Source organism: Panthera onca, chromosome E2, assembly GCF_046562875.1.
Source record: "Panthera onca isolate mPanOnc1 chromosome E2, mPanOnc1 haplotype 2, whole genome shotgun sequence".
In the NCBI taxonomy this organism is placed as follows: Eukaryota; Metazoa; Chordata; class Mammalia; order Carnivora; family Felidae; genus Panthera; species Panthera onca.
Window position 1 is genome coordinate 50,561,986 of NC_138353.1, and position 27,763 is coordinate 50,589,748.

General features: G+C 39.9%; 1 long non-coding RNA gene across 1 annotated transcript in view; it reads right to left on the reverse strand.

Moving 5' to 3' along the window:
* Nucleotides 1–27,763, reverse strand: part of LOC132690124 (uncharacterized) — a 53,190-nt gene that overhangs the window by 11,601 nt on the left and 13,826 nt on the right. Inside the window, exons 2-3 of the long non-coding RNA XR_009615269.2 lie at nucleotides 20,009–20,133; nucleotides 19,339–19,511 (exon numbers count right to left, since the gene is read on the reverse strand). This is a non-coding gene — a long non-coding RNA (uncharacterized LOC132690124). The remainder of the gene's footprint in view (nucleotides 1–19,338; nucleotides 19,512–20,008; nucleotides 20,134–27,763) is intronic.

A 27,763-nucleotide genomic window follows, 5' to 3' on the forward strand; every position in this document is an offset into this window, starting at 1 on the left:
ATGCTATTTTTATGACTGTGAACAAGCCTTTCAATAACTCAATCAGGTAATTTTAAGGGTTGTTTGTATGGAGCTCCATTTTTTTCTCATTTTAATAAGTATATTTCTATACCTCTGTATTTTGACTAATGCCTCGTTTCTTTATTGTTACTCACCGCTTCGTCTTCTATCAATTACCCATTTAGAATCAAGTTGAAAATGAAGCCGAAGGGAAGGAGGATGCAATTTTAAATATATTCGTAAAAACGGCAAGGTCAATAGGTAAACGTTATTTTAAAATATGTAATGCAGAGTACTGAACTTTTTTATCTTTGTGTCTAAAAATATATGGTCCATGTAGTTGCTGCTGATTGAGAGTTTTGAAAAACAGGGGGAAAGGCCAAGAGGTGGGACTGGTTGATAAATCACCTGATTTACCAAGGGCCTAGAGTTTTCTACCGAAGGACAACAGAGCAAACACTCACATTTGCAGCTCTAAGTCCCTAGCATAGCTTCATTCAACAGTGATGGCTAGTAAAAAGTGGTGAATGAATGACATAATTCATTCACAAGGATATTTTCTTTTTATTTCTTTAGCAAAATCTTGTTCTTTAAAGTTTATTTATTTTGAGAGAGCAAGAGCAGGGAAGGGGCAGAGACACAGGGAAAGAGAGAATCTCAAGCAGCCTCTGCACTGTCAGCACAGTGCCTGATGTGGGGCTTGAACTCATGAACCGTGTGACCGTGACCTGGGCGGAAATCAAGAGGCGGACGCTTAACCGACTGAGCCACCCAGGCACCCTGTTTCTTTAGCAAAATCTTAACATTCTCTCTCTCTCACACCATCTGTTCCAACTATGTGGCCTTACAAGTATGAAAGCAGTGCCATTAACTGGAGTCTTCAAGAGAAAAGGGGCATATATGAGAAGAAGGTGGTTACCATTATAGGCATGGGGTAAGTCAAACACCTATCAGTAAAGCTTGCGATACATTCAAGCAGGAGCTGGTAGTTGGGAATGTAAAATGGGTAAAATATTAAAATGAAGGACACACACTTCTAACATAACAGACTGTACAGGTAATGATCTAGATGTGAATACCCCAACACTACAACTTTTAACACTATTCTGCCGATCATTTCCCCAGGCTGAGCCTTACACCTCCACATACAGGACCACGGAGGACATAAGAACCCTCTGACAAAACGCACCCTCCGCCATGACTCATTTCTCTGGGATGGCTCAGTGATCTATTCCCACGGCTGCAGGGATGTGCGTGGGATGTTCACTGGACACAGGCTGCACCCCCAGGCTTGCAAGATTTCACACAGATTCTCTTCTCCAGTGTGAAAATCCCCACAGACTATCCAGAGAACCTCCCTATTTAAAGTCAATAGTATCAGAGTGACTTAGATCTCCAAATGTCATTTGAAGTGACATTTAAATTATGAATGAATGGATGATAAAAAAAAAAAAAGGCAGTACTGTATAGATTAGAGGCAAGAAGTCTAGGTGGAGGGAGCAGCCTGCGATCAAGCCCTGAGGCATGGAACACTTGGCATGTTCAAAGAACTGAAAGGTCCTGGCGCGGATCGGGAGTGCTGACCACACAGGTGAAAATCTATGTTGGACACGGAATCGTTCTTCCAGTCATGCCAGTCTGGAACTTTGTGACTTATAACCAAGATAAAAATAAATGTTTCACTGGTTTTTTATAATGCAATTTTAAAGGTGGATTTTTAAAAAATAAGGTGAATGAGGTAACCCTAATAAAAATGTAAAAACCCTGGGGCACCTGGGGGGCTCAGTCGGTTAAGCCTCCGACTTTGGCTCAGGCCATGATCTCACGGTTCGTGAGTTTGGGCCCCGAATTGGGCTCTGTGCTGACAGCTCGGAGCCTGGAGCCTGCTTCCGATTCTGTGTCTCCCTCTCTCTCTACCCCTGCCCTGCTCACGCTCTGTCTCTGTCTCTCAAAAAGTGAATAAACGTTAAAAAAAAAAAAAAGAGAAAAAAAATGTAAAAACCCTGAAGTCATGAAAGGGAGTCACTGATTCCTGGTTTTTAAAATGACCAACCCAAGTCACATGGGGTCTACATTTCTAATCTGGGCTGTTGATGCTAGACTTAACTAGCAAGCATACTTGGACCCTCTCTTCTAGTCATTCCCAACAGGTGTTCAGTAGAATGCTGATTTTTAAAAGTTAACTGGAAATTTTAAAAATAATTCCAAAGCCAAAGTTTGCTCAGTATGTGCTGAGTGTAAAGAAACAAATTCTCAAGGTGCCAGGGTGGCTCGGTCGGTTGAGCATCTGACTTTGGCTCAGGTCATGACCTCATGGTTTGTGAGTTCGAGCCCCACGTCTAGCTCTGTGCTGACAGCTCAGAGCCTGGAGCCTGCTTTGGATTCTGTTTCCCTCTCTCTCTGTACCCCCCCCCCCCCACACACACACACCTGCTCATATTCTGTGTCTCTCTCTCAAAAATAAAGTTAAAAAAAAATTCTCATCTATACACATAGAGACATTATCTTATACACAAATAATTATATAACTTATTCGGCTACTACCTTCTTTTTTTTTCCTGAGCTCCCTAACAACATTACAGCTTCAGGGGACAGAATTTGGTCACTGCTGCTACCGGAGACTCAATAACGGTAAATCCCTCCTGGTACTTGTTTGCTCATGTTAAAATACTGTTTCTTTTTATATATTTTCCATTAAAATAATTATGAAGACTTAATCTTTAAGAACATAAAATGGGCTATTTAGTCCTTTAGGCATAGGAGATTAATTTGATGACTTTATTTTGGATTTTATTTCCAGGTGAGGTTTATACCTGGATGACAAAAGCCCATAATCTGGCCAAAAGCAAACAAGGGATGTGTAAAGTCAGGGAAATCTTCTCCAACAACTTTTAGAAGGGCTACTGTGTGACCTGAGGTCCTAATTTTGGATTGACCAAACTTGTATTTACTTGAATCATATCAAACGCCATATTAGTTTGGCCTTATTTCACGGAACCAATTATTGTCTCAAAATAAATCACTAAAACCTCTGAAGAGAAAGTAGACCATTCAAATGCTCTTGTAATTCTGAAAGATAGGGATGAAACTTTAACTATTTTGAAATCGGGTAACACGCACATGTTGCCAATGTAGTTACAGAGAGTTCCTGAGTACCTGTTACCCAGCTTCTGGCCATGATGACATATACACATAACATACTGTCAAAACCAGAAATGTGATGGTGCTACAGTATTACTACTCAGGTCCAGACTTTATTTGGATTTGAATAGCTTTTACACACTGTGTGTGTGTGTGTGTGTGTGTGTGTGTGTGTGTGTGCACATGTTGTGGAGTGGGGGGAGTAGATATCTTGTAAGGAAGGATTCTATCCAGGGAGTTTTGAAAAAAGATAGCTGCTAGAAGCAAGCTAATTAGACATCCACTGCTAACAATCTTGACCTCAATTAGGTGAAGGATTCCTAATTAAATCGTTACAGGCTTTTGTGTTAAATGGTAATTGAATGCCTAAAAGTTCTTCACAATTATATCATATTAACAAGAATGTATTTGCATTTTTAATGCTTTATTGATTTCCAATTCATGACAGGGCTGTTAGTTTTATCTTACCACGCCATTGAAAGCTTTACAAATTGTTCTTTAGGGTTGACAAGCTTAGGGAACAGGTTAAAAAAACAACAAAGTTTGTGACCCACTCGGGGTTTTGCAGACTCCTGCATTTCAGCAACTCTTTGCCACAAATACCTCCACCTATTTAAATATAAATCTGTGGGTAAGAAGGCAGAGGACATGGTGAAACTGGAGATATGTGGCTAGGCCACTCCCTGTTTCTTACCATTTTTATATCATGAAGCAGGACTTCTTTTATTTAGGCCTGGTTTTCAGGAGCCGCAATGAGTTGGTTTGACTAATTTAACTGCACACATGAAAACCTTAGGTTTCAATATGTCTCCTATTTACTTATTTAACATAAATTTGGGGTCAATAATGATATCTATGTTCATAAATACATATAGCATTAATTCCTCTAAAATATTTACCCAAATCTGTTAACAATACTCTAGTACTTGATTTTATTTATTGACTCATCTTTTGCATTGGCGTTGACCAGCCCATTGACAAAAACTTGTACCAGGTGGTCAAAGCTAGACTTTTAAAAAAAACAGTCTACCTACTTTACAATCAAGCACAGGCCTGAATGGATCTTTTGAACGTGAATTTAATTGGTCATTCAAAATGATGGGATTAATTTGAGAAGGCCTAAATGGGTTCATGGATTTAAACAAATTGGAAAGAAGATACAACATATGAGTCTGTCTCAAATTCAGACTATTTTCTCTAGAAGTACAGTGATATATTTTCATTTTTTAATGTCAAAAGCAATTTCAGAACCAAACATTGTTGTGAAAATGTATCTCTTCCCCCAAATTATCCACCATGCCCCACCTTCCACCATCTTCCTTCATGCTGTGTTACACGCTATTTGTAGATTTCAGGGTCTTTTCAACTTGATTTTAGGAAGGGTATTTTCATAGATTATGCATTCCAGAGGCACCGCGTGCATTACTCACCTATATATGAGGGTACATTCCTTACCCATATATTAGATTCGTCATCTGTTATAAGCTTCTGAAGCACAGTCTTAGAAATCGGATAGCTACGCACTTGAATACATTAACAAATGTAAACACAACATTTTTCTTAATCTTTTTTCATTAATGTCTCCTGGGACTCTGTGAGATGATGGAGGTTACACTAAATCAATCAGAAATTTTACAATTAAAAAGAATTTTTTTAAGCATTTATTCAATTTTGAGAGAGAGAGGGAGAGAGAGAGAGAGAGAGAGAGAGCATGAGGGAGGGAGGGGTAGACAGAGAGGGAGACAGAGGATCTGTTCCAGGCTCTGGGTTGCTGGATGTGGGGCTCGAACCCACGAAATGCAAGATCATGATCTGAACCGAAGTCAGACACCCAACCGACTGAGCCACCCAGGCGCCCCAGAAATTTAAAATTTTTTAAAAAGGAAAATCTTTGCAAATATGTCCTGGAGAAAAACATTGGCTTGAAATGAGCAATTCTTAACTAATGTGTCAGTTAGGTGAATGCACACCTTAATCATCAAGCAGACAGGTAATGCTAACTCTTCTGCTGTCAGCCATAAAATACTAACGACAGAAAGGACGAAAGAGTTAAATTAAAAGTTTGCTCTAGGGTATGTATTTCAAGTTCCTGATATCATTTGGGGGAATACAAAAATTTTCTTGAAATTATTCAGATATGGTTAACAGTGAACAATTTTATTCAGATATAACTGGAAGTGAACAATAACAAATCAGCAAACATAATTCATGGCAAAAGGGTCTCAAAAATACAGTGAACAAAGGGTGATCTTACCTCTTGTCTCCCACAGCACAATGGAGCAAACAGCCTGGAATGTTAAACTTTCACCTACTTCATTTCCCTCTTTCCTAGTATTTGATGCACTAACAGCCCTATACAAATTCAAGTCCTTGAAAAGTACTTTAAAATATTTAATATTGGTCACAGAGTATTAATCTACCAAAAAAAAAATCAATATTCCTATTGATGTGTCCCTGTTAATCTGGTCTGCTCTTTGTGAACACTTACACAGTAAAATTCCGTCATAAGATCCTATGTTATGCACTCATCTATATTAGGAACAGTCCATTTCAATATTCCTACGTTCCTGCTCATGGAATCATAGAACAGGAGGATTGAGATACTTCAGATGTAACATAGCTGAGTCCACCATAATGGATTCAGGATACAGATGTTAATTATTTCCCCAAATTTCACCATAACAAGGGCATATATGTATTTTCCAACTATTTTGCACTTCACCACTTTTAATAAATGATTGAGCAGTTACTACCAGACGTTTCACCCCATAGTTTTCAAATCAGTGACTATATCCTCGGTCTATCCAAACTGGGGCATCAACAAAGTGTGCCAGGCTCTGATTACGAGCCTCCCCTGATCTGCTTAGCCAAGCTGGCCTTGTCTTTTTGTCTTGTTTTGCACACAGAAAGATCCCCAAGAACCACCTGTACCATTCTCGTGGCCTTAAATATCATCGCACCCTAAACGACTGTTGTGTGGTATTCCTCAAAGGGTTAAAGGCTAGAGTCTGCTATAGCCTGTATCCTGTGTGACATTTCTTCCATGTTTTCCAACCCTCTGAATCTCTAGACTACACCTGCATAATTTCTCCAGACTTTTTAGCCCTAACACTACCTCTGTTTTCATTGGTCTAATCTTTTTTTTCCAACTCATCCATTTAATTTTTAAAGCCAGTGATATAGTTTTCAATCTGTGTTTTCAAAATCCACTACCGGCTATTTACTCAAAGAAAACAAAAACAATAATTCAAAAAGATATATGCTTCCTATGTTCAATGCAGCACTGTTTATGAAAGCCAAGGTATGGAGGCAATCCAAGTATCCATCCATAGACAAATGGATAAAGAACATGTGAGTCGGTTAAGCAGCCAACTTTGACTCAGGTCATGATCTCACGGTTCATGAGTTTGAGCCCGATGTCCGGCTCTCTGCTGTCAGCACAGAGCCTGCTTCAGATCCTCTGTGCCCCTCCCCTCCCCTGCTTGCTTGCTCTCTCGTGCTCTCAAAAATAAATACACACTAAAAAAAAAGATGTGATAAACACACACACAATGGACTATTATTCAGCCATAAACAAGAATGAGACCTTGCCATTTGTGACAAGGTGGATGGACCTAAAGTCTATTACACTAAGTGAAATAAGTCAGACAGAAAAAGACAAATACCATATGGTTTCACTTACACATGGAATCTAAAACACAAGACAAATGAATAAACAAACAAAAAACCCAGTATCTGACATATAAATACAGAAAACAAACTAGGGGGGGAGAAGGAAAGGGCACACTGGGTGAAAAGGAGTGAAAGATACGGGGCTTCCCATTATGGAATGAATGAATCACGGGAATAAAAGGTACAGCATAGGGAATATAGTCAATGACACTGTAACAGCGATGTATGGTGACAGAAGGTAGTTACATTTGTGGTGAACAGAGCATAATATAGAGAGTGGCTGAATCACTATTGTACACCTGAAACTAATGTACCATTGTCAACTATACTCAAATTTTTTTTATTTAAAAAAAAAAATTTTTTTTTAACGTTTTATTTATTTTTGAGACAGAGAGAGACATAGCATGAACGGGGGAGGGGCAGAGAGAGAGGGAGACACAGAATCGAAAGCAGGCTCCAGACTCTGAGCCATTAGCCCAGAGCCCGACGTGGGGCCCGAACTCACGGACCACGAGATCGTGACCTGAGCTGAAGTCGGACGATCAACCGACTGAGCCACCCAGGCACCCCTACTATACTCAAATTTAAGAATTTTCTTTTGAGTGACTGGTGGCTCAGTCAGTTAAGCATCTGACTTTGGCTCAGGTCATAATCACACGGTTCGTTAATTCAAGTCCTGCATTGGGTAAACTTGAGCCCCGCTTTAGGTGAGCCCCGCTTCTCTCTCTCTCTTTCTCTCTCTCCCTCACTCACTTGAGCCCTCTCTCTCTCTCAAAACACAATTGTTTTTTAGAAATTTAAAAATTTGGAAATTTCATTTCTAAGAAGTTCATTTTTTTCCAAATGTGCTTTATCTTTTAAAAATCTTTTTAGCGGTTGCCCTAGAGATCATAATATGCTTTTATAACTAACTTAACTATATTTTCAAATAATACTATACTGTTTCAGACACCTTAAAAAAGATTATGAGCCAGTCCCCCTCCCATCCCCTGTAACACTGCTGGCATTCATGTCATCGTCCATACTGATCTATTAGATCAATTAAGATGATGAGCTTTTGTTTTACTTCATTATTTTTCCAGTGCTTTCTCTTTCTTTTTGTAGATCTGAGTTTCTTCTTTCTGAAAAATTTCTTTTAGCATTTCTCACAGGGCATGATTGCTGGCAATGTATTCCCTGTTTTAGTTTGTCTAAAGGAAGTCTATTTCTCTTTCACTCTTGAAGGGTGATTTTGCTGGATATAGAATTCTAAGTTGGTGTGTTTTGTTTTTCTTTCAACACTTAAAAATTTCACTCTGTTCTCTTCCTGCTTGTATGGTTACTGACACAAAGTCCACTGTAAATTATTATCCTTGTTCCTCTAGAGATAAGGAAATACCTTTGTGCCCTCAGCTTCTGTTAAGATTTTATCTTCGTCTTAGGTTTTGTGCACTTCATTTCTTGTGTTTTGATCCACTCTTAGATATTTGTCAATACTTGGTTTGCATTAATTCCACAATCTTTAGTTCTTGGGTTCTGATTACATATATTTTTTCCTGACAACTCTTGCTAATATGATTTTTTCCTTTTTATGTCTTGTTATTCTGAAGTGTGAGCTCATCCTTGGTGTATCTGTTTGGGAAAAATCAACCTCTTGAGTTGATGAAGGGTCTTTTTTTTTTCTTTTTGTAAGTATGTTTTTAACTTCTGCAAGGTAGCAGTTGCAATATCAACTGTGGATAAATTTAAATTTATTTCTCAGCCTGAGTTTTTCCCAATTACAACAGTATTATGAATTTGAACCCCCAAGATATATGAGGGCATGCCTATGCTTATAAATACTTAAGCGATTTTTAAAAATTTACATACTAGACTGAAACAGGCAAAGCCCTTTGCTTGCTCCTACATTAAGAGGGTAACACTTGGAAGTATCAATTAAGAGGTCTTCAAGTATTTCAAATTCAACCTATTTGGATGTAAACTCTTTATCTCTTCCCTCATAGATTATCAGTACTACGATAGAATTATTGTAATGATTTAGTAAGGTATAGTGTGGTGGTGAATCCCTCAACAAAACATCATTGAGTTACAATACATCAACATAGTCAAGAGTTAGTAAATTAAACATTGTATTTGGCATAGTCACTTAAAACTAGAGGTTTTAAACCACCTAGAAGAATTCCTATCAGGCCCTGTATTGGCCTTATAAGCTAATTCCAAAAGAAAAAAAAAAGACTTAAAAATTAATTACCACTATATAAATATTTTATAATTTCTTCAGAGCATAATGTCAATATTTCAATGCAAAATCCCTTGAGCCTGACTTCTGGTTCATGAGTTGCTAATGCTGTTAGATATTTGCTATATTGAGCTCCTCTCGCCCATAAAGAAAACTGGGTTCTCTTAAAACAAAGACTTATTTTTGATTCCCCCTCCAAACCCATCTACCCCAAACCTATACCCCTCCCCCTGGCCAGCTCTCCTCTCTCAGGAAATGGCAGCTCTCCTCGAGGTGTTCAGACTAAAATCCTGGGGTCATCTTGATTCCCCTCTCTTTTACCAATCCTATCTACTCCTCCAGCAAATCCTGAAAACCTTACCTTTAAAACGTATCCAGAATCCAAACCTCTCTCTCCAGCATGTTTGTTGTAAGCTGGTAACTAATCTATGTGCTTCTATCTTTTCTGTACTCCACAGAACGACCAGAGTGAGCCTTTATTATTTATTCAGGATACGGCACTTTATTTACTGAGTCAGACCACATCACACCCTGCTCATAACTCTCCAATGACTTCTCATCTCACTCAGAATAAAATTCAAAGTTCTAAAGCAACATGCCTCAAAGACCCTATGTGATGCAGCCAGAAAGCAGAATGTCTTTGCAACTCAGTTAATGTAACTCCCTTCTCAATGTCTATTCCTCAAAGAGACTGTCCCTGACTAGGGGACATAAAACTATAGCACATCCCTTGGGGCACTTGGGTAGCTCAGTCAGTTAAGCTACCGACTTCAGCTCAGGTCATGATCTCGCGGTTTGTGAGTTCGAGCCCCGCATCAGGCTCTGCACTGACAGCTCAGAGGCTGGAGCCCGTTTCAGATTCTGTGTCTCCCTCTCTCTCTGCCCCTCCCCTGCTCACGATCTGTCTCTCTTTCCTTCAAAAATAAATAAACCTTAAAAAAAAAAAACTATATCACATTCCCCTGTCACTCTATGCCTTCCTCTGTTGTATTATGTTTTCTTTCTATCCATAGAATCACCTAGTATTCCTACACATTTCTCGACGTTTACTCATTATCTATTGATAATAATCTGTCTCTGTGGAGTTTGCTGTTATTTCTACAGGAGCCAGATCACTGGCTGGGAACAAAGTGGGTGCTTTATCAACATCTGTTCATTTATCGAGAAACATTTGTTTCACTATATTTAGTGTTCAGAATAAAGTGTTGAGCTAAATGTCCATGTGTTCAATACATTATTAAACATAGAATAAAAAAATGTATATTGGTTTTATAAAGGGTGTATAAACAGATCATCTCATCTGCTTTAGGGAACTGAGTCACTTCTCTGAAGAACTGACATCTGTACAGATATGGGTGTGTGAAAGGCATTTTGAGTGACAAGGGCATTTCAGGTTGAGGATCAGCGTGTGCAAAGGCCCTGTAGCAGGAAGGAGCAAGGCCTAGTCATGTAACTGAGAGAAGCCCAATGTGCCTGTTGAACACAGGAAAGGGGGAGACTGCGAGTAAGACAAATAGTGGGCAAAGCTCAAAAGTCTGCACAGATCTTGATAAAAGTATTCTTGATCCTTGGGCAACTGAGCAGTTAGTGCAGTTTGAAATATTTAGATCAGGCGATCAGGTTCCCATGTAAGAAGACAATTGTGCCTCCAGGGAATGAAATGCAGAGACTTTTGCCATAATCTGCAACATGAACTAGGAAATGGATTGCAGCCTATCTGTGGATAGTTTCCTAGAGACATCCGGAGGTTGAATTGGCATTGCCCGATGACTAATTAGACTCTGAGGAAATTGTTAAGTATCACAAACACCTCCTAGATGAATGGTTTGCTCAGATGTAAGGACAATGGCGCTGTTTGCTGCTTTGGGAGGGAAAGGAAGGTGCGAATATGAATTTGGATGCACACGCTTTTCTCTCCTTCAGCAGTGATATTTAGAGACTGCATTATTGTTCCTGAACAAACTCGGCCCTCCAATTTCTGCAAATTATGTTGGTAAGAGAGCTGCTCATTTTAAAACTATCCTCACATGTATGACTGCATCTTAAATGCGGCAGATTTTAGAAGTGTCCCAGCAAATAACTGTAATACATTATAAGGTCCCTTATGACCTTTATTTTCTCTTTGCTATGCTGCTGTGGAGTGATTTACTCATGCTTGTTTGCAGGACAAGGTGGGGGAATTTGAACCTAAAGAATATTTTAAAAAGTAATTCTTGTCTCCAAACAATTTAAAGTTTGAAATATGCAATAAATAATGTCCAAATAATAAAGTAATACATCTTCTAGGAACAGTTCTCTCTATAAGAAGCAGGTCTCATGGATTATCTTCATTGCCAATAATCAGAATCTTAAATCAGAGGCAAAATATTAGCTCCTGAAATATTAGTGTCAGTAGAAAAATACAGAGATGCTTCATCATTTAATTTCAGTAGAGGCTAGCTCAGGGTTTTCTTTCTTTCTTTTTTTTTAATTAAAAAATTTTTTTGAGACACACACATACACACACACACACACACACACACACACACACACACACAGTGTGAGTGGGGAAAGGGAAGAAAGAGAGGAGGAAAGAGAATCCCAAGCAGGCTCTGTGAGATCATGACCTGAACTGAAATCAAGAGTGGGACACTTAACCAACTGAGCCTCCCAGGCCCCTCAACCTGAGTGTTTTCAAATAAATGACAGAAGTAAACTCAACAGAACATTTTATTAATTTAAAAACTGGTCATAAGTGGGTTTGAAATAATTCTATTTTACTGAAACATTATGAAAATATAGATCTTGAAGTCAACTATTTAGGTTTGAATTATGAAATACTTAATCATTACTTAGATGGTTTAACAATATCAAAATATCTGAATAACTATCTATTTTCACTCTTTATATAAGTGGCTGCTACTCTATGGAAACAACCACAATCATATATATATATATATATATATATATATATATATATATATATTATTAAATTTAAATGCAATATATTAACTTTGCATCTTGGTTCAGAGTATAATATTGAAGAAAACCAAAAACAACACTGGATCTAACCCATGAGGGAATAACACACACACACACACACACACACACACACACACACACACACGCCCATGAATCTAGCCATTTTCCATTCTGCAAAGTATATTCTGACTTAGAAAGTGAGCCAAATGTCCCACAGAAAAGAAAAATCACAAGCAGCTCTTTGAAGTAGATCTGACTTGAACCACCTAGAGCTCAAAAGCACATTGAAAAAGAATCTTTTCATGATTTGAAGGAAGTCATCTCACTGTTGCTGAGCATGACTGGGTAATCAGAATTGGAGTGGGAATCTATAGGGAAAAATTACTTTAACACAGATTGGTTATCCTTGGGGTGTGATTCAGTCGGTTGGGCATCCAACTCTTGATTCCTGCCCAGGTCATGATCCCAGGGTCGTGGGATTGAACCCTGCATTGGGGTCTGCGCTGAACGTGGAGCCTCCTTAATATTCTCTCTCTCTCCCTCTGCTACTCTCCCCCCCCAAATAAATAAATTAATTAAATTAAATAGACTGGTTATCCTTACATGAATAACTAAGCCTTACATAAAAGATAGGATTACCATATTTGAGTTTATATAACATGTATCTTGATATTCCAGAGATAATATATTTGGCAAAATTACTAGAAAATCATGTAATAATCATTTCATTATTGAACAGAATTTGTATAGAAGAAACTTCTTACTAACTGACAAGGTTGGGCTCTTACAAAGAAAGCTGCTATAAACACTTGTCTGCATGTCTGTGTGGGACATAGGTTTTCATTCCCCAGAATAAATATCTAGGAGTTGAATTGCTGGGTCAGAAGGAAAATCTATGTTTCACTTTTTAAGAAATCCTCAAACTGTTCTCTTAAATGATTTTATAATTTTGTATCCTGCCCAGTAATGTAGGATGGTTCCAGATGCAAGAAATACTCACCATCCTTTGGTATTTTCAGGTGCAGTGGTATTTCACTGTGGTATTAATTTGAATATCCCTGATGACCAATGAGGTTGAGCATCTTTTCACCGGCTTCACAGCAAATTGTATATTTTGCAACTCACGTGTTCAACTATTTTGCCACTTATTTTAAATAATTTTTTTTATTTTAGAAAGTTTTAGATTTATAGAAAATTTGTGGACACAGTACAGTGTTCCCTTACACCCTTGACCCAGACTCCCCTATTATTAATATTTCATATTAGCATGCTGCGTTTGTTAATTTAAATGAGCTGAGATTAAAACACTACGAAAACCCATACTTTATTCAGCTTTCTTACTTTTTACCTTATGCATTTTTTCTGTTCCTGGATCCCATTTGTGATAACGTGTTATATATAGTAATCATGTTTCCTTAGGCTACTCGTGAAAATTTCTCAGACTTCTCCTATTTTTGATGACCTTGACAATGCAGAGTAGTGGTCAAGGATTTTGAAAAATGTACCTCTACTGGGATTTTTCTGATATGTTTCTTATGATTAGCTTAGGGTTATGGGTTTGGGGAAGCAAGAACACAGGGGTACAGTGTAATTTTTTATCACATAATATCAAGGGTACATAAATCAATGTGACTTATTTCTCTTGATGTTAACCTTGATCTCCAGGCTGAGGTAGTGTTTGTTGGGTTTCTCCACAATCAAGTTACTCTATTTTTTTTCCCTTTTCCATACGGCGTTCTTGAGAAGGAGGTCACTGGTGCAGCCCACACTGAGGAGAGGGATTTATACTTCAATTCGCAGGGGGCAGACTACGTAAAATATTTGCAATTCTTCTGCAGGGCAGATTTGTCTCTCCTCCTCCATTCATTTATTAATATCTGTATGGACTCACAGATTTTATACTTATTTTATACTTTGTGTTATAATCTAATACCACTTTATCTCTTTTATTGCTCCAATCAACCCTCTTTAGCCATTGGGAACTCGTTCAGTTGGATCTTGTGTTGCTTTGACATTCACTGTAGTTTTTTGTTTGCTTGTTTGTACCATTTCCCTACTTTTCAGCACTGCAAGACACAACAGGCTCACCTTGTGTCTTCTGTCCCAGTTTCATAACTAGCATTTTCCCAAAGATCCCCCAATCCTTTGAGTGGAAATGTGGATGTCTAGCAGAGATAGTTTTCCTTATAAAGTTTCACATGACCAGAGTTTTTTTTTAATATATTTTTTTAATGTTTATTTTTGTTTTTTAGAAAGAGAGACAGAGCATGAGCGGGGCAGGGGCAGAGAGAGAGGGAGACACAGAATCTGAAGCAGGCTCCAGGCTCTGAGCTGTCAGCAGAGAACCCGACACGGGCTAGAACTCAGCAACAGTGAGATCGTGACCTGAGCCGAAGTCGAACGCCTGACCAACCGAGCCACTCAGGTGCCCCCAGAGAAAAAGTTCTTAAATAATAATTTGGAAAAGCAGGATAATTCAAATAATCTTTATTTATCAATTAGTACTTTGTATTTGAATCTAGGCTTTGGAATCTATGTAATGGCTCCTACTAAACCTTACAAAAGCCGATCACGCTTTCTAGATGTTTTAATTATTTTAAAAACCAGTCTGTCAAAATAGAATTTCATGACAGGTGTAAAATTTACTGAAGTGGCCTTTTCCAGCTATTCTTGCCAACCTAACACACTCTTGGGGATAAGAGAAGCGGGCTAAAGTATTTATTATATGCCTGCTCTACCTGTAGTTGTCTTCCAGTGAACCTTCCTGTGTAAGGTGCAAAGGCACCCGACACACTCGGTTGGGGAGACAAGGGTACTATATTGTAATGATGGCAAACTCCTGGAGACACCATTACATTTACAGTCTAGTTTCAATTGTGCTCTACATTAGGTACATAATACAGATATTGTAAAAATCACTTAGGAGCCTTGGGTCACTTTCTGTTAGGTGAGGAGGTTAGATTAGAGGATTTAGCAAGATTCTCTCAAGTGCTAACATGTTCCGCTAACACAATGCAACACAGAATTAAGAGTTGAACTACTGAGTATAATTACTACAAGAGTTCAGAGAATAGAAACGATGATGTTCACTGAAACCACGGGGGAGGAAATGATGAAATATGTGTGACAGGGGATTTTAGGCGACTGCAAAATATTTAGTGCTTGGATTTATAACCAAAGTCAAACGTTTATGACCTGGTAATCACCCTTATGTTTTATTTCATGTGACAACAGCATCGCTAACCTGAGCCACTTTCAATCAAATTGATCGGTTGTTTTATTAAACAGCTTACTGCTTATTACTGGGCTGAGGTCTAACAGAAATGTAGGACAGGTGGTTCACTGAAGAATAAAACACAAAGGTTATTTTAAGCCGAACTTATTTGTAAGAGTATAATTCCTGTTCTTTTAGTTGTCCCTCACTAATGAACTGCTCCTAGTGCTAACAGCAATCACTGCTGGCTGGAAAATAAGATGGCTTTTTAAATGATTCCCAGACGTTAGAGAATTCTGGTTAGAGATTCTACTTGAGTTATTGTTTCTGGCCCCAAGAATTGTGTGAATCCCCACTTGCAATCAGAGAGCAGCATAGAGAAGGATCTACCAAGTGTGGCAAATAATGTTTGCTACCAACTGCTGCTCATCATTTTCTCTGACAGATTCAGCTCACGATTAGAGGCTAAAGTAACATTCCCCACGGTGCTGAGATGTGAATTCATGAAAATAGCTGCCATCGGTAAACATTTTAAGTGTTGAAACAGCCATCCGCTTCCAGTCCCAGGGAAAAAGATATGGTATAATGAAATTAATAAAAGGAATAGATGTGCTTCCTGGATTCAGATCCTGTGGCACAGGGAAATTCATGTGTTTATGGGAAGAAGGTGAAACAAAATTTTATTTTGTGCTTCTGATTCCCAAAAGCAAAATGCCCCAAATTAAAGATTTGGGAAGATGTTTTGGCTACATTGAGAACCTTTCACAAAATCACTTGGATGGTAGTTAAAGTTCAGATGCTAAAACTTTATCAATGGGACTCTGCTCTTGCATTATTCCTTCTAAAGAAGTTTTCATTACCATATTACAGTGTGTTTTCTACTCTTCTTGCTAGGTTGGTAATTGCGAATTGAAGAGAACTTCTATCTGTTCACGTAGAAAAAAACAAAAGTAAACAATAGGAAGAAAGCAGATGGGAATTAAATCCTGAATAACAACCCAAGTTCTCTTGAGCTGGTATAACTGACGAGTCGAAAGAACTCTCTTTTTGCAGCAAATCAGAAAACCAAGAATCTTGCCTTTACCACCAATTCGATGTGGAAACAAACAATTCATGTTATGTGTCAGGGTTTCAGTTCTTACGGAAACAAAATGAGTAAATAGGAAAGGATCATCTGTAAGATTTCTTCCAGGCATAAATAACTGATATTTACGTTAGCGAGAACACTACTGCCAGAGCAGAACCTTCAGATAAAAGAAAGACTCCACGCTGGTAAAGAAAATAAATAGAAAAAGGAAATCAAACACTAAGAAGCTGGCTAGACTTACACAAAAAAACCTGACAAGAATCCCATTTGTAAGGAGGGGTATTAGACCATAAAAAAATAGACTGTTTGCATGTTAAAGTCTGGCCTTCATAATATAGATGAGGAAATTGGCCTCGGATGAGTGCAGGGCCTGGTTTGAAGTCAGGGAGTGTACAGAACGTGAGACTGGAATCGAGGATCCCCCAACTGCCAGGAAGCTGTCTCCAGGGCACCAGCTGCCCTAGCGTCATTCTGTCATTACCGCCACATTCGTCATATTACATGTTCTTCCTCTTCCTTTCAGCTGCTCAGAGAGATTAGATTTTCCTCCATAATCATTCATTCAGCAAGTATTTATATATACGTGTCAGGTACCACTCTCTAAGCAAGGGATACACTGCCGTAGATGATGGGGCATTTTTCTGTCATTAGAAGCACGCGCAACAAATGTTGTGTGAAAATATTTCTCTCGGGGCGCCTGGGTGGCTCAGTTGGTTAAGCATCCAACTTCAACTCAGGTCATGATCTCATGGTTCATGGGTTCGAGCCCCGCGTCGGGCTCTGTGCTGACAGCACGGAGCCTGGAGACTGCTTCAGATTCTGTGTGTTCCTCTCTGTCTGCCCCTCCCTATGCACACTCTGTCTGTCTCTGTCTCCAAAATTAACATGAAAAAACATTTCTCTCTGGATGACATTTCAGGCCTCTCTAAGCACTTCTATAGTCAAAAAGAAATATCAGCTCAGATTATCTGCTGTATATGAGCAGACAAAAACTGAACATGGACAACGTGCCACCATGATTTAAACATATTTCTTTGAAAAGATACAAGTTTGAAACAAAAATTACCAAGGCAAGTGTTTTCTGTTTCCCAAAAATACTCAAAAAAGCTATGGATCTTAAATAGATACAGTAAATGTGCACAGAATGAAATTCATCCACTTAAACATGAATCCATCATTCTCAGAAGTGCTGACGGGGAAGAAACAATTGTAGTTTTTTGTACAATTTCAAATTTACTTACCTTATCTATTTAAGTATTTGGATATTTATTATAATTACATGTACTTAATTTTTAAAATTTTGAAAGGCTATTAATTATAGAGATGTAATTACAGAGATTAATTATAGAGATAATGATGCCCCAAAGAAATCAATTCTCTAATACAGAACACCTATGGGTAACAGAGATGAATAAAAATGATAAAAATACTAAAAAGAATGTTTTTAAGGTTTACATTAGTTTTCCCCATCCGTAGCCTACAATGTTATGTTTACTCATCTTTAGAAGATGTTAACATGACCTCTATAAAAAAATTTCTGTAAAAATTTTTACTTATGGGGGTGCCTGGGTGACTTAGTTGGTTAAGCATCCAACTTTGGCTCAGGTCATGATCTTGCAGTCTATGAGTTCAAGCCCCAGGTTGGGCTCTGTGCTGACAGCTCAGAGCCTGGAGCCCGCTTCAGATTCTGTCTCCCTCTCTGTCTGCACCTTCCCCCCGCTCACACTCTGCCTCCTTCTCTCTCTCTCTCTCTCTCTCAAAAATAAACATTTAAAAAATATTTTTTAAATTTTTACTTACATAAAAATGCTGACCGGACATGAAATACAAATTAGGTCTATATTATCCTTAAAATTCCCCTAGCACTAGACAGAATAGAATAGAATTACTATGGGTAATTCTGGTGGTACTCAGGATAATCTTACATACAAGCAGATGCAGAATCCTTGAGAAGATGTATTTAGATGCCCAAACAATTTAGATCGCTTAATAAATAGGCAAAATCCAAATAAGCAAGCCAACAACAACCCAAACATTGCATGATAAACTTTGTAAAACCAACCGGCAAGCCAAACCTCCCTATTACATAAATGGAGAAAAATTGTTAAAGTAAGTTTCAAGACCGAAGCACAGGGAATGACAAATGTGTATGATATTTTTAAACATCACGTCAGATAAAACTTGGCGGCTTTTATGGATAATCATCAAAAGATCAGAGTCCGAAATGAAATGATTTCTTAAATCTCAGAGTTGGCAGCCGCCCTTGATGAGACGCTGAAATTAAACCACTGCAGTCAATTTGATGGCTCAGATCTCCCTCGCAAAGCAGGCCGGCTGTGCTGACCAATGCGAGAATCTGTGGCTGTGAACTTGCCTCCCTAAAGATGTGTTCCATGTATCTACCAGCTCCTCTCACTACTGCCCTACCTCATCCCATTCGGCAAAAGAGAAATCAAGTGACATTTTCATTTCCACTTAAAAACCACCTCGCCAAGGCCCCAACTTCGTTAGGTTCTGCTCCTGTTTTCTACTCACCACGAGGGGCAGTTCTGTCCGTGGACTACGGTCACCATTTTTCTAGCAACCAATAACCTTTCTCTCGCTGGTTACTGAGCGTTTGTAACAAAGCTCCTTGCCCTTTTCCTTTTTAAACCCGGCTCATGTCTTCCTTCTTGCCAATGCCACGTATCTTAGAATTTTGCTAGGGTAGCATCTCATGCCCAGGTGCTACTTTCTAGGTCATGTTTCTGCTCCTGCACAGCAAGCCTCCCCGGAACTTCCTGATTTAAAATAAGAATACTTTTGGGTGCCTGGGAGGCATAGTCAGTTAAGCGTCCCATCTCAGTTCAGGTCATGATCCCTGATTTGTGAGTTCGAGTCCTGCCTCGGGCTCTGCTCTGCAGCTCAGAGCCTGGAGCCTGCTTTAGATTCTGTGTCTCCCTCTCTCTCTCTGCCCCTCTCCTCCTCATACTCTGTCTGCCTCTCTCTCTCAAAAATAAATAAATATTAAAAAACATAAAACAAGAATACTTTGTTACTGCTTACCTAGTCTACAGGCCAGCTGGGCAGCTCTCTGGTCTCAGATGGCCTCTCTCTTCTGTGTAGAGCACCTATGGGTCAGCGAGGCATCTCTCCTCCCACGGGTGGTCTGGCTACGCTTCTCCCTCTCATACCCCAGCGGGCCAGCTCAGGCTCTTTCCCAAGGAGGCCAGAAGGTTCTGAAAGAGAGTACAAGCAAGGTAAGCCTTCTCGAGTCCTAGGCTTGGAACCGGCACAACCACACCTCCTTCGTTGGCCAACACACATCTCGACACCAGCCCAGATTCAACAAATGGGAAAACAACTCCTATCTCTTAAGGGGAAGAGGCTGGACCACAAAGGTGGTCAACAAAGGGGACAATGAGGTCAGGTTAAAACAACATTTTCCCCCAGATTTCCTATGTTCTGAGTCGATGCCTTAATTAACTAATTAAACGGAGGAACACGTATGCCATAAAGAGCCAGTACTGACCCTCTGTCATTAAAGAGGAAGAAGGTCCCTCTCTCTGAATGATGAAAAGCAGTACACATTTCTATTTGATATCATCCGTTTACTAAGGGGAAATCACACTGAATACGTGTACTTTATATAGTGTGGCTGTAAAAAACGTATGTAACGATTCCTTTTTTCCCTGTCGTTCTCCGTTCCACCAAACAGCATGAGTGAGAGAAATACCATGACTAGAATTCCACTGCCATCTGCACACACGTAAGGCGATCGATCCGCTTTGGTTCTGAGTCACGTTTGTGGCATTTCATAAAACGCACCAGGTACGTGTCTTATTTAGGTCCTCGCTTGTCCTGAAATCATAAAATAAAATGAATTTTCCATGGCAATCTCTGTGTCTGTAGTTTAGTATAGTACAGTGAGTGACACGAACCAGCAAACTTCCTGATGGTTTAAAAGCACAATGGGGCGCCTGGGTGGCGCAGTCGGTTGGGCGTCCGACTTCAGCCAGGTCACGATCTCGCGGTCCGTGAGTTCGAGCCCCGCGTCAGGCTCTGGGCTGATGGCTCGGAGCCTGGAGCCTGTTTCCGATTCTGTGTCTCCCTCTCTCTCTGCCCCTCCCCCGTTCATGCTCTGTCTCTCTCTGTCCCAAAAATAAATAAAAAAAACGTTGAAAAAAAAAAAAAAAAAAAAAGCACAGTAAGCACACCAGCACCCACTTTTCTTCCCCCTATGTAGGTGCCACGTGGTTCCCCCCTATACGTCTGGGTTCCCTGTTAGATAATTTTCATTCCTGCTTCCCCAGGTTCCTTCTCCAAGCTCTCACCTTCTGCCTTCTCAACAGAAATCACACCGATGATAGGTGTGAGTTTTGCTTTTTTTTCACGACAACAACGGAAGATTTCCCATGAAGAGCCATACTGTCAGATAATTATGAGCCAAAGGCTTATTGTATTTTAAACACTTTAAGAAATTTTTAATGTTTCTTTTTTGAGAGATAGAGAGACAGAGAAAGAGACAGATCATGAGCAGGGGAAGGGCAGAGAGAGAGGGAGACCCAGAATCTGAAGCAGGCTCTAGGCTCTGAGCTGTCAGCACAGAGCCCAACGCGGGGCTTGAACTCACAAACCGCAAGATCATGACCTGGGCTGAAGTCGGACGCTTAACCGACTGAGCCACCCAGGTGCCCTGAGGCCATTTTTATATTTTAAAATGATCCCTGGGTGATTCCACTGTATAGCCCAACTCAAGGACTGTTGCTAGCTGCTCAACGAATATTCCTTTGACTATGTTGTATTTAATTTTCTAGAAACATGAATACTGTTTCTGAATTTACTGACACCTTTTGAATCAGCATTTTATTCATTGTTCTCACGTGTGCACAGACTACCTTTTCTGATAATGGGTTCTTGTTAGGTTACATGAGTCGAGTAACCACATGACAAAGACAGAAAGACAGAATATGCTTTGCATACAAATTGCTTCAGCTAATCATATTTTGAGGACATAATTAGCAGCCTGGGGAAAAATAAACAAAGATAGCTGTAGGTTCTGATGCAACATCTTCAGGCCTTAATCTCTCTGGTATGGGAAATCTGAGTAAATGTATGCTCCTTTGAGAGTGGCCAAATCGGATAGTGGCATATATTATTATTCAGCACCTTTGATGAGTTACAATATTAATTAAATGTTACAACTAAAGGACATTCAATGCAAATGAGGATAACTTTATAAAGTGATTTGGAATCTGACCATCTAGGTCATAAAAAAGAAGTGACTTTTGTTGATTTCCATACAAGTCAAGAAAACTACATTTTTCCATAAAGTGGAACACGTGTCCACACAGCACTGAAACTTGCATGCACACCAATGATAGTTAATTCAGCAAGTTTATATTGCCCCCCTACATTGGTGGGCCCTGTGAGTTCATCATACTACAGTTTCTCTAGCCTATGACTTCGTTGATTGCAAGGTGAACATTTGGATGTGCCACCGAGAGAAAAAGTCGGTGATTAAAACACACTTTCCACTGCTGTCTTAGAATAAGGAAAATACAGTAAAATTTATCGAACATTTACTATGCACCAGGCATCGTGCCAAACTCTAAACATCACAATAACCATAGGAGGCATCATTATAATTCCTGACCCATGGAGGGTGTGGGGTGGGGAATTAGGTTCAGGGAAGATACATCACTTCCCCAAGGTCACATGATCAGGTACTGAGCTTCAGAATCCCATCTTTAACAACGTAGTACTCTACTACTCACAGTCTATTTGAGAACAAACAAGATTTTCAAAATAAGATAACATGCAGTTTTGCACAGGGTTTGCAGAGGATTTCATGGTACCTCAAAAGAAGGACACTGAAGTTCAACTCTGGGTTCTTAGAAAGTATCCTGGAGCAGAGAGAGCTAGTTTTTAAAATACCTTGAAAAACAGGTTTTGCTAAACACGTAAAGCCTGTTTGCTAATTTGCACAGGTAACTCGATTATAAAAAGAATCTGAGAATTTGAGAGAGAGAAGAACATTATAAATCATTTAGAGCTTTTAGAATGAGGAACTTGGAACCCAGGGAGGTCAGTGCACTTGCTGAAGGGCAGAGTAGCAATTCATTGCGCAGGTAGTACAGGGCTAATAGCTCAGGACCTGCTTTCGACGATGTCATTATTTACAGTGCAAATTATAAATTCTGTAGACAATGGTAACCCAGTGAAAAGTACTCAGGCAAGGTAGAGACACAACTGGAATTTTTATTCTAAAAGTGTTTCATTATTGGCAACGGGACAGATTTTGGGCAAAGGAAGACAAGTATTGAATTATTATGTAAGTTGGATGGTTCTCCAGGGAGTAAATTGGACACCCAAGACCACATCTGGTAACATCTATAGACATTTTTTGATTGTCAGAACTAAAGGGAGGTGCTACTGGAACCTGGTGGATAGAAGCCAGGGATGCCACTAAGTATCCTATGATACATGTAACAGTCCCCTGCCGCTAACACACACACATAACAAATCTGGCCTGGATGGTTAACGATGCCGAGGTTGGGTAATTCTTTGGTGGTCCAAGAGGACATCAAAATCTGAACTAGCACAGCTCGGGGGAGTCAAGTTTCATTCATTCATTAAATACTCACTGTGGATCTACTTTTGTGCCAGGGACTGTGACGTACTCCAGACAAAACAATAAAGATATGCACAGGGAACCCCTGTCCTCACATGGCTTACAGCATAGTGGGGGATATCAGTGAGTACTGAGCTACTTAAATATAACATTAAGAGGATCACGGTGGTGGAGGGGCGCCTGGGTGGCTCAGTTGGGTGAGCATCTAACTTTGGCGCACGTCACGATCTCATGGTTCATGAGTTCGAGCCCCACCATCGGGCTCGCTGCTTTCAGTGCGGAGTCTGCTTCAGATCCTGTGTCCCCCCCACCCCCGCAACTAAATAAAAAATATCAGAAAAAATAATAATAATAAAGAGGATCAGGTTAGTGGAAATGCCGTGTTGGGAGTGCATCAACCTTTTCACAATTAAATTATAATTGATCTGTGCAGCCTACCATATATATGGTGGTACAAAAATAATGGGACTACCCAACACTTCTTGGTTTACATCATACTCCACTGAGGAAGTAACATTTAAGGCCATCTTAAGATGAAGAAAAGGAGGAAAATCCTCCACGCTGCTGGAACACCATCTGCAAAAAACTGAGAATTAAAAGGAAGGGAACGGATGGCAACCAGATCACAGAAAAAGATGTGTGGGAAAAAGGAGGATGATGAGGGTCACCGGGGCAAGAGCGCACAGGCCAATCATTGTTTTCAATCCAGCAACGGAAGGAAAGTGCCCTGAAGGGCTGACTCACAATAGAACAATATCCCCTGATTTCCCGGGAAACCCGTGATGATATAAAAATGAAAACAGCAACACCAGATGCAGCTGTGCTTTCTGAATGGTACAGGGGTATGATTAGAGTTTAAGAGTTTGTGATTCACGTACCTCCTTTCAGGTACTCGGGAAGGGCATTATTTAGAATGGTTCTACAAACTTTGGGATTGGATTTCAGCGCAGTCACACACACACACACACACACACACACACACACACACACACACACACATATTCTTTACTTAAGCCTCAATACATTTCTAAAGAAACCACTGTAGTAGCTATGAATTTACTTATTTAAAGTCTTCAGAATGAAAGAAATAAAGCACCTCTTAATGTGGTATTTCAGTGAAATGTGGCCTTTACTAAAGACATTTTAAAGTGCAAAGGAAGCTTTTTTTTTTTTAAGAGAGTACAACCTAAAAAAAGGAGAAGAGGTGTTTTGTTTTCTTTAATTTTGGGGGGGTCAATCTTGTATTTCCTTCTTAACGAAAATTAGTTTTGGAGAGAACGGCATCCCTCTGATTTCATGGTATTTATACGAAAAATTGTGCCTTTCCCAAGGGTAGTAATTAAATAACTGAAAAAATTAAGATGATAGGGAATTAGTGGTGCATAAAGAGCCATTTCTTTTCCTTTAAAAGATATGTGTGAGGTTTAGTACGGCCTCTGTGTGGCAGAATGGTGAATCTCTGTAGTGTTTAAAATATTTAAAACACAGTTTACCTGTGACAGAATTAAACTCAACAGTGAATTAACATGAATTAACAATTTGTATATAAAAGCAAGATGGCAAAGAGGAATGGGCACAAGGTATCAGAATCTAACCAAGCTGATTGTGAATCTTGGCTGTAGCCTCTGACCTGTCCACCCAGCGGCCAGGTAGGTTCACGGGAAAGTTGGATTTTACTACAGCGTCAAGGATCTGTTACTCAGAAACTGAATACTGTTGGAAAAAATGATGCCTAAGAAATAGAAAGCAAGGCACTATGTGACAACTTGTCAGACAGACTCAACTATTGGAGAGTGTTTCAGCGATGTTCCTATGGGGGGGGGGGGAACTCTGATACTAAATCAAGGGTAAGGTTCAGATATGCCACCTGTTTTAATATCTTTAATTTTATTTGAGAAGATTTGCCCAAATCCAATGCAAATGAAAAGGCGGGATTAGGATATAGAGAAAGTGGACATGACTTCAAACTGAGAGATTATTTCTTGCCTCTAACATTTTGATCATTTGAAATCATTCAGACACTGAGCTGACATACATATTCTTTAAAGTATCACTGATGAGGCTCACATGATTCTTGTCGTTTGAAGACGGCATTTCACTCACAAACTCCTATCATTAATGATAACCGAGCATGATAAAAATAATTAATGACATATCAGCATTTTTCGTTTTAAGAGAGCTGTACTCTGAGATAGGAGGTTAGTGAGTATTTCCAAATTTCCTGGAGGGTCGAGAAAGCTTGTTACATTATTACTTGCAATTATAATGATAGAAAAACAATGACAGGTTATGGCTTTGTTTCCAGGGAATTATACTGAAATATGGAAAATAAATATGAAAAATCACAGTATTTTCTAAGTTATAAATCTGCTTCAAACTGGTTTGTATACTTGGGATACAAAGTTTGATAAATTTCCTCTCCCCAGCTGAATGATTATAGCTCCTTGGTGAGCTGACCTCCTATTTAAAATGTAAAATGAAGTGTCAAAGCTGCCAAATGTGTCTTTAACAGACTGGACAGGGGAAAGAGTAATTGAAATTCAGAGCAAGCAATTAACTCCATGGTTCATCAAATCACGAAATCTCCCCATCTTTTTTTTTTTTTTTTAAGGATTTTTAAAAACAAAACCCATGATAATCAAAAGACTTCCTTCTTGTAAATTAAGCATGTAAAACCACATCTGCTTCTTCAGGATAATTAATTCATTGACATTTGAGTCAACTGATAGGAGCACAAGCTAGTGCCATTAGTTAATTAATAACTTAAGAAAACACGTGTGGAGTGCCACTGCGTCCCAAGTCGTGTACCAAGTGCTGGGGACACAGCGAAGAAAAGGTGTTATCATGGCCCTCACAGAGCATGTGGTCTGTCACGGGATTCTAATTTCAGGCTTATCGGGAAGCGACCGTGGGTCAAGGGTGGGCACAGAGATGCTGTCTGGGGCCAGACTGTTCAGGCAAATAGGCCAGCAAGGTGGGAAGAAGGAGTCTGACGATGGCCAAACACAAATGCCCTGAAACCAAGTGGGAGCACCAGCTTCTAGTTGGCGCCCTCTGCTTTGGAGGGGTGAGGGTAGGGCGCTCTAAACGTGGAAGGAAGTGGGAAGTCAAGTGTCGTGAGACTACCGCCCACTGCTCACGTAAGTACTTGCCTCTGGTCCCCACCGAGTCAAAAACTAAACTGGATGGTTGGTGATGGGTCCAGTCCTGGCAATCTGATTCAGAGTCACGTATTAGGGGATAGTCCTGTGATGAGAGAGCCACCTACAGGGAGCAGGGTCTCAAACTGGATTCTAAGAAGATTCTAAGAAGAGGGTTCATCATTGCCTTGGAGGAAGCAAAGGGCACTGGCCATCACTGCCAGACCCCCAGGCATCCCCAGTCTGTCCCTGCTTCAACCGGAGCAGCGCCCCCTCTGGCTTATTATCCAAGGGATTAGAAGTGGCTTTTCTGCTTTAAAAATATGAAAAGAAATTGAGAACAATTAGCTAATTAAGTATTAAATCCTTTAGTATTTAGTAAATTGTAAACATATAAATAAAATAGGAAATAAATATATAAATTATAAGTAATTATATCAAACAAATAGGATTATATATATACACATATATATGAATATGAACATATTATATATAAACATATACATATGAATATATATATATATAAAGACATGAGATTTTTGGCTCTTGAGTGGCTCTTTCCTGGGATACTAGCCCTACCACTTACTAGATTACTAGATGTGTGTCTCTGGTGGAGTTACCTAATTCATCTAAGCCTCAGTTTCCTCTACCAAGTGGGGGTAATAATGGTACCCATCTCCTAGCGTGGCTGAGAGAACGGAGAGTCAATACAGACAGTGCAGAGAAGACAGCCTGGCACAGAGCACGCTCCCAAGTGGGGTCACAGATTTTCTTTCTGTGGCCAAAGGCACCTGCTGCATCAAGGAAGACTGGGACTGTTAAAAGGTGGAGGAAAAAAGCAGCATCGGTATTCTGCTTTTGACTTTTCGCTAAGATTTTTGAGTCCCTAGTGACAGAATAGCTCTTGACAAGTGAAGAGGCTTTGTTTGGGAGAAAAGGTCATGGTCAAGTCAAAACCTTTATTCTGCCTTTTGAAAGCTAAGATGGGGTGGCTGAGAGTGTGAGGTTCACTGTGCATGACGAGGTAGGGACAATGTGGAAAGGAAGGTGGTCAGTAAGGGAAAGTGGGGGAGCAGTGTGGTGTCCTGCCCTGGCGCTGGGAGTTGGTCAAAGGGGGATGTGAGTGGCAGAAAATGTACCAGGGTGCCTTCTCCCTATTACCCCTCACAGGGCATCAGAGGTACACAAAGTGCAAAGCGGAAGGTGGTCCCTGAGATCAAAGCCTTCAGACAGTGTCCCACGTCCAAGTTCCCACAGATGGCACCGCCACGCACAATCACCAAGGGTTCCCATGTGATTAGATCCTGAGAAGGCCAAGTTCACATTAGCCGGTGACCTGCGGACACCTTGGAGTGAGACAAGGAGACTGCAGATAGTGGGGCCCTTCAAACTGGAGGCAGAAGGCTACAAACAGCAGTGGGTACCAGACATCATCAATAGCTCATCAGACAAGAGCAGGACAGATAAGCCACTGGAAGGCAGGGTCCCCAGGAGCTTACAGGAACACTCGCTTCCGAGGGCAGAGGGAATGGAGGGCGACTGCCCAGACATTTAGGATTTGCACACATCCTCCTTCACCCAGCAGCCCTCTCTAAGGGATAAGGAGGGAAAAAGGAAAAATGGGCTATAGACAAACAGCCACACAAAGGGATTTAAATTTTGCTGGCACTTTCTCCTAATGAATCAAAATTAAACAGGAAGAAACTGTTGCCTTGAA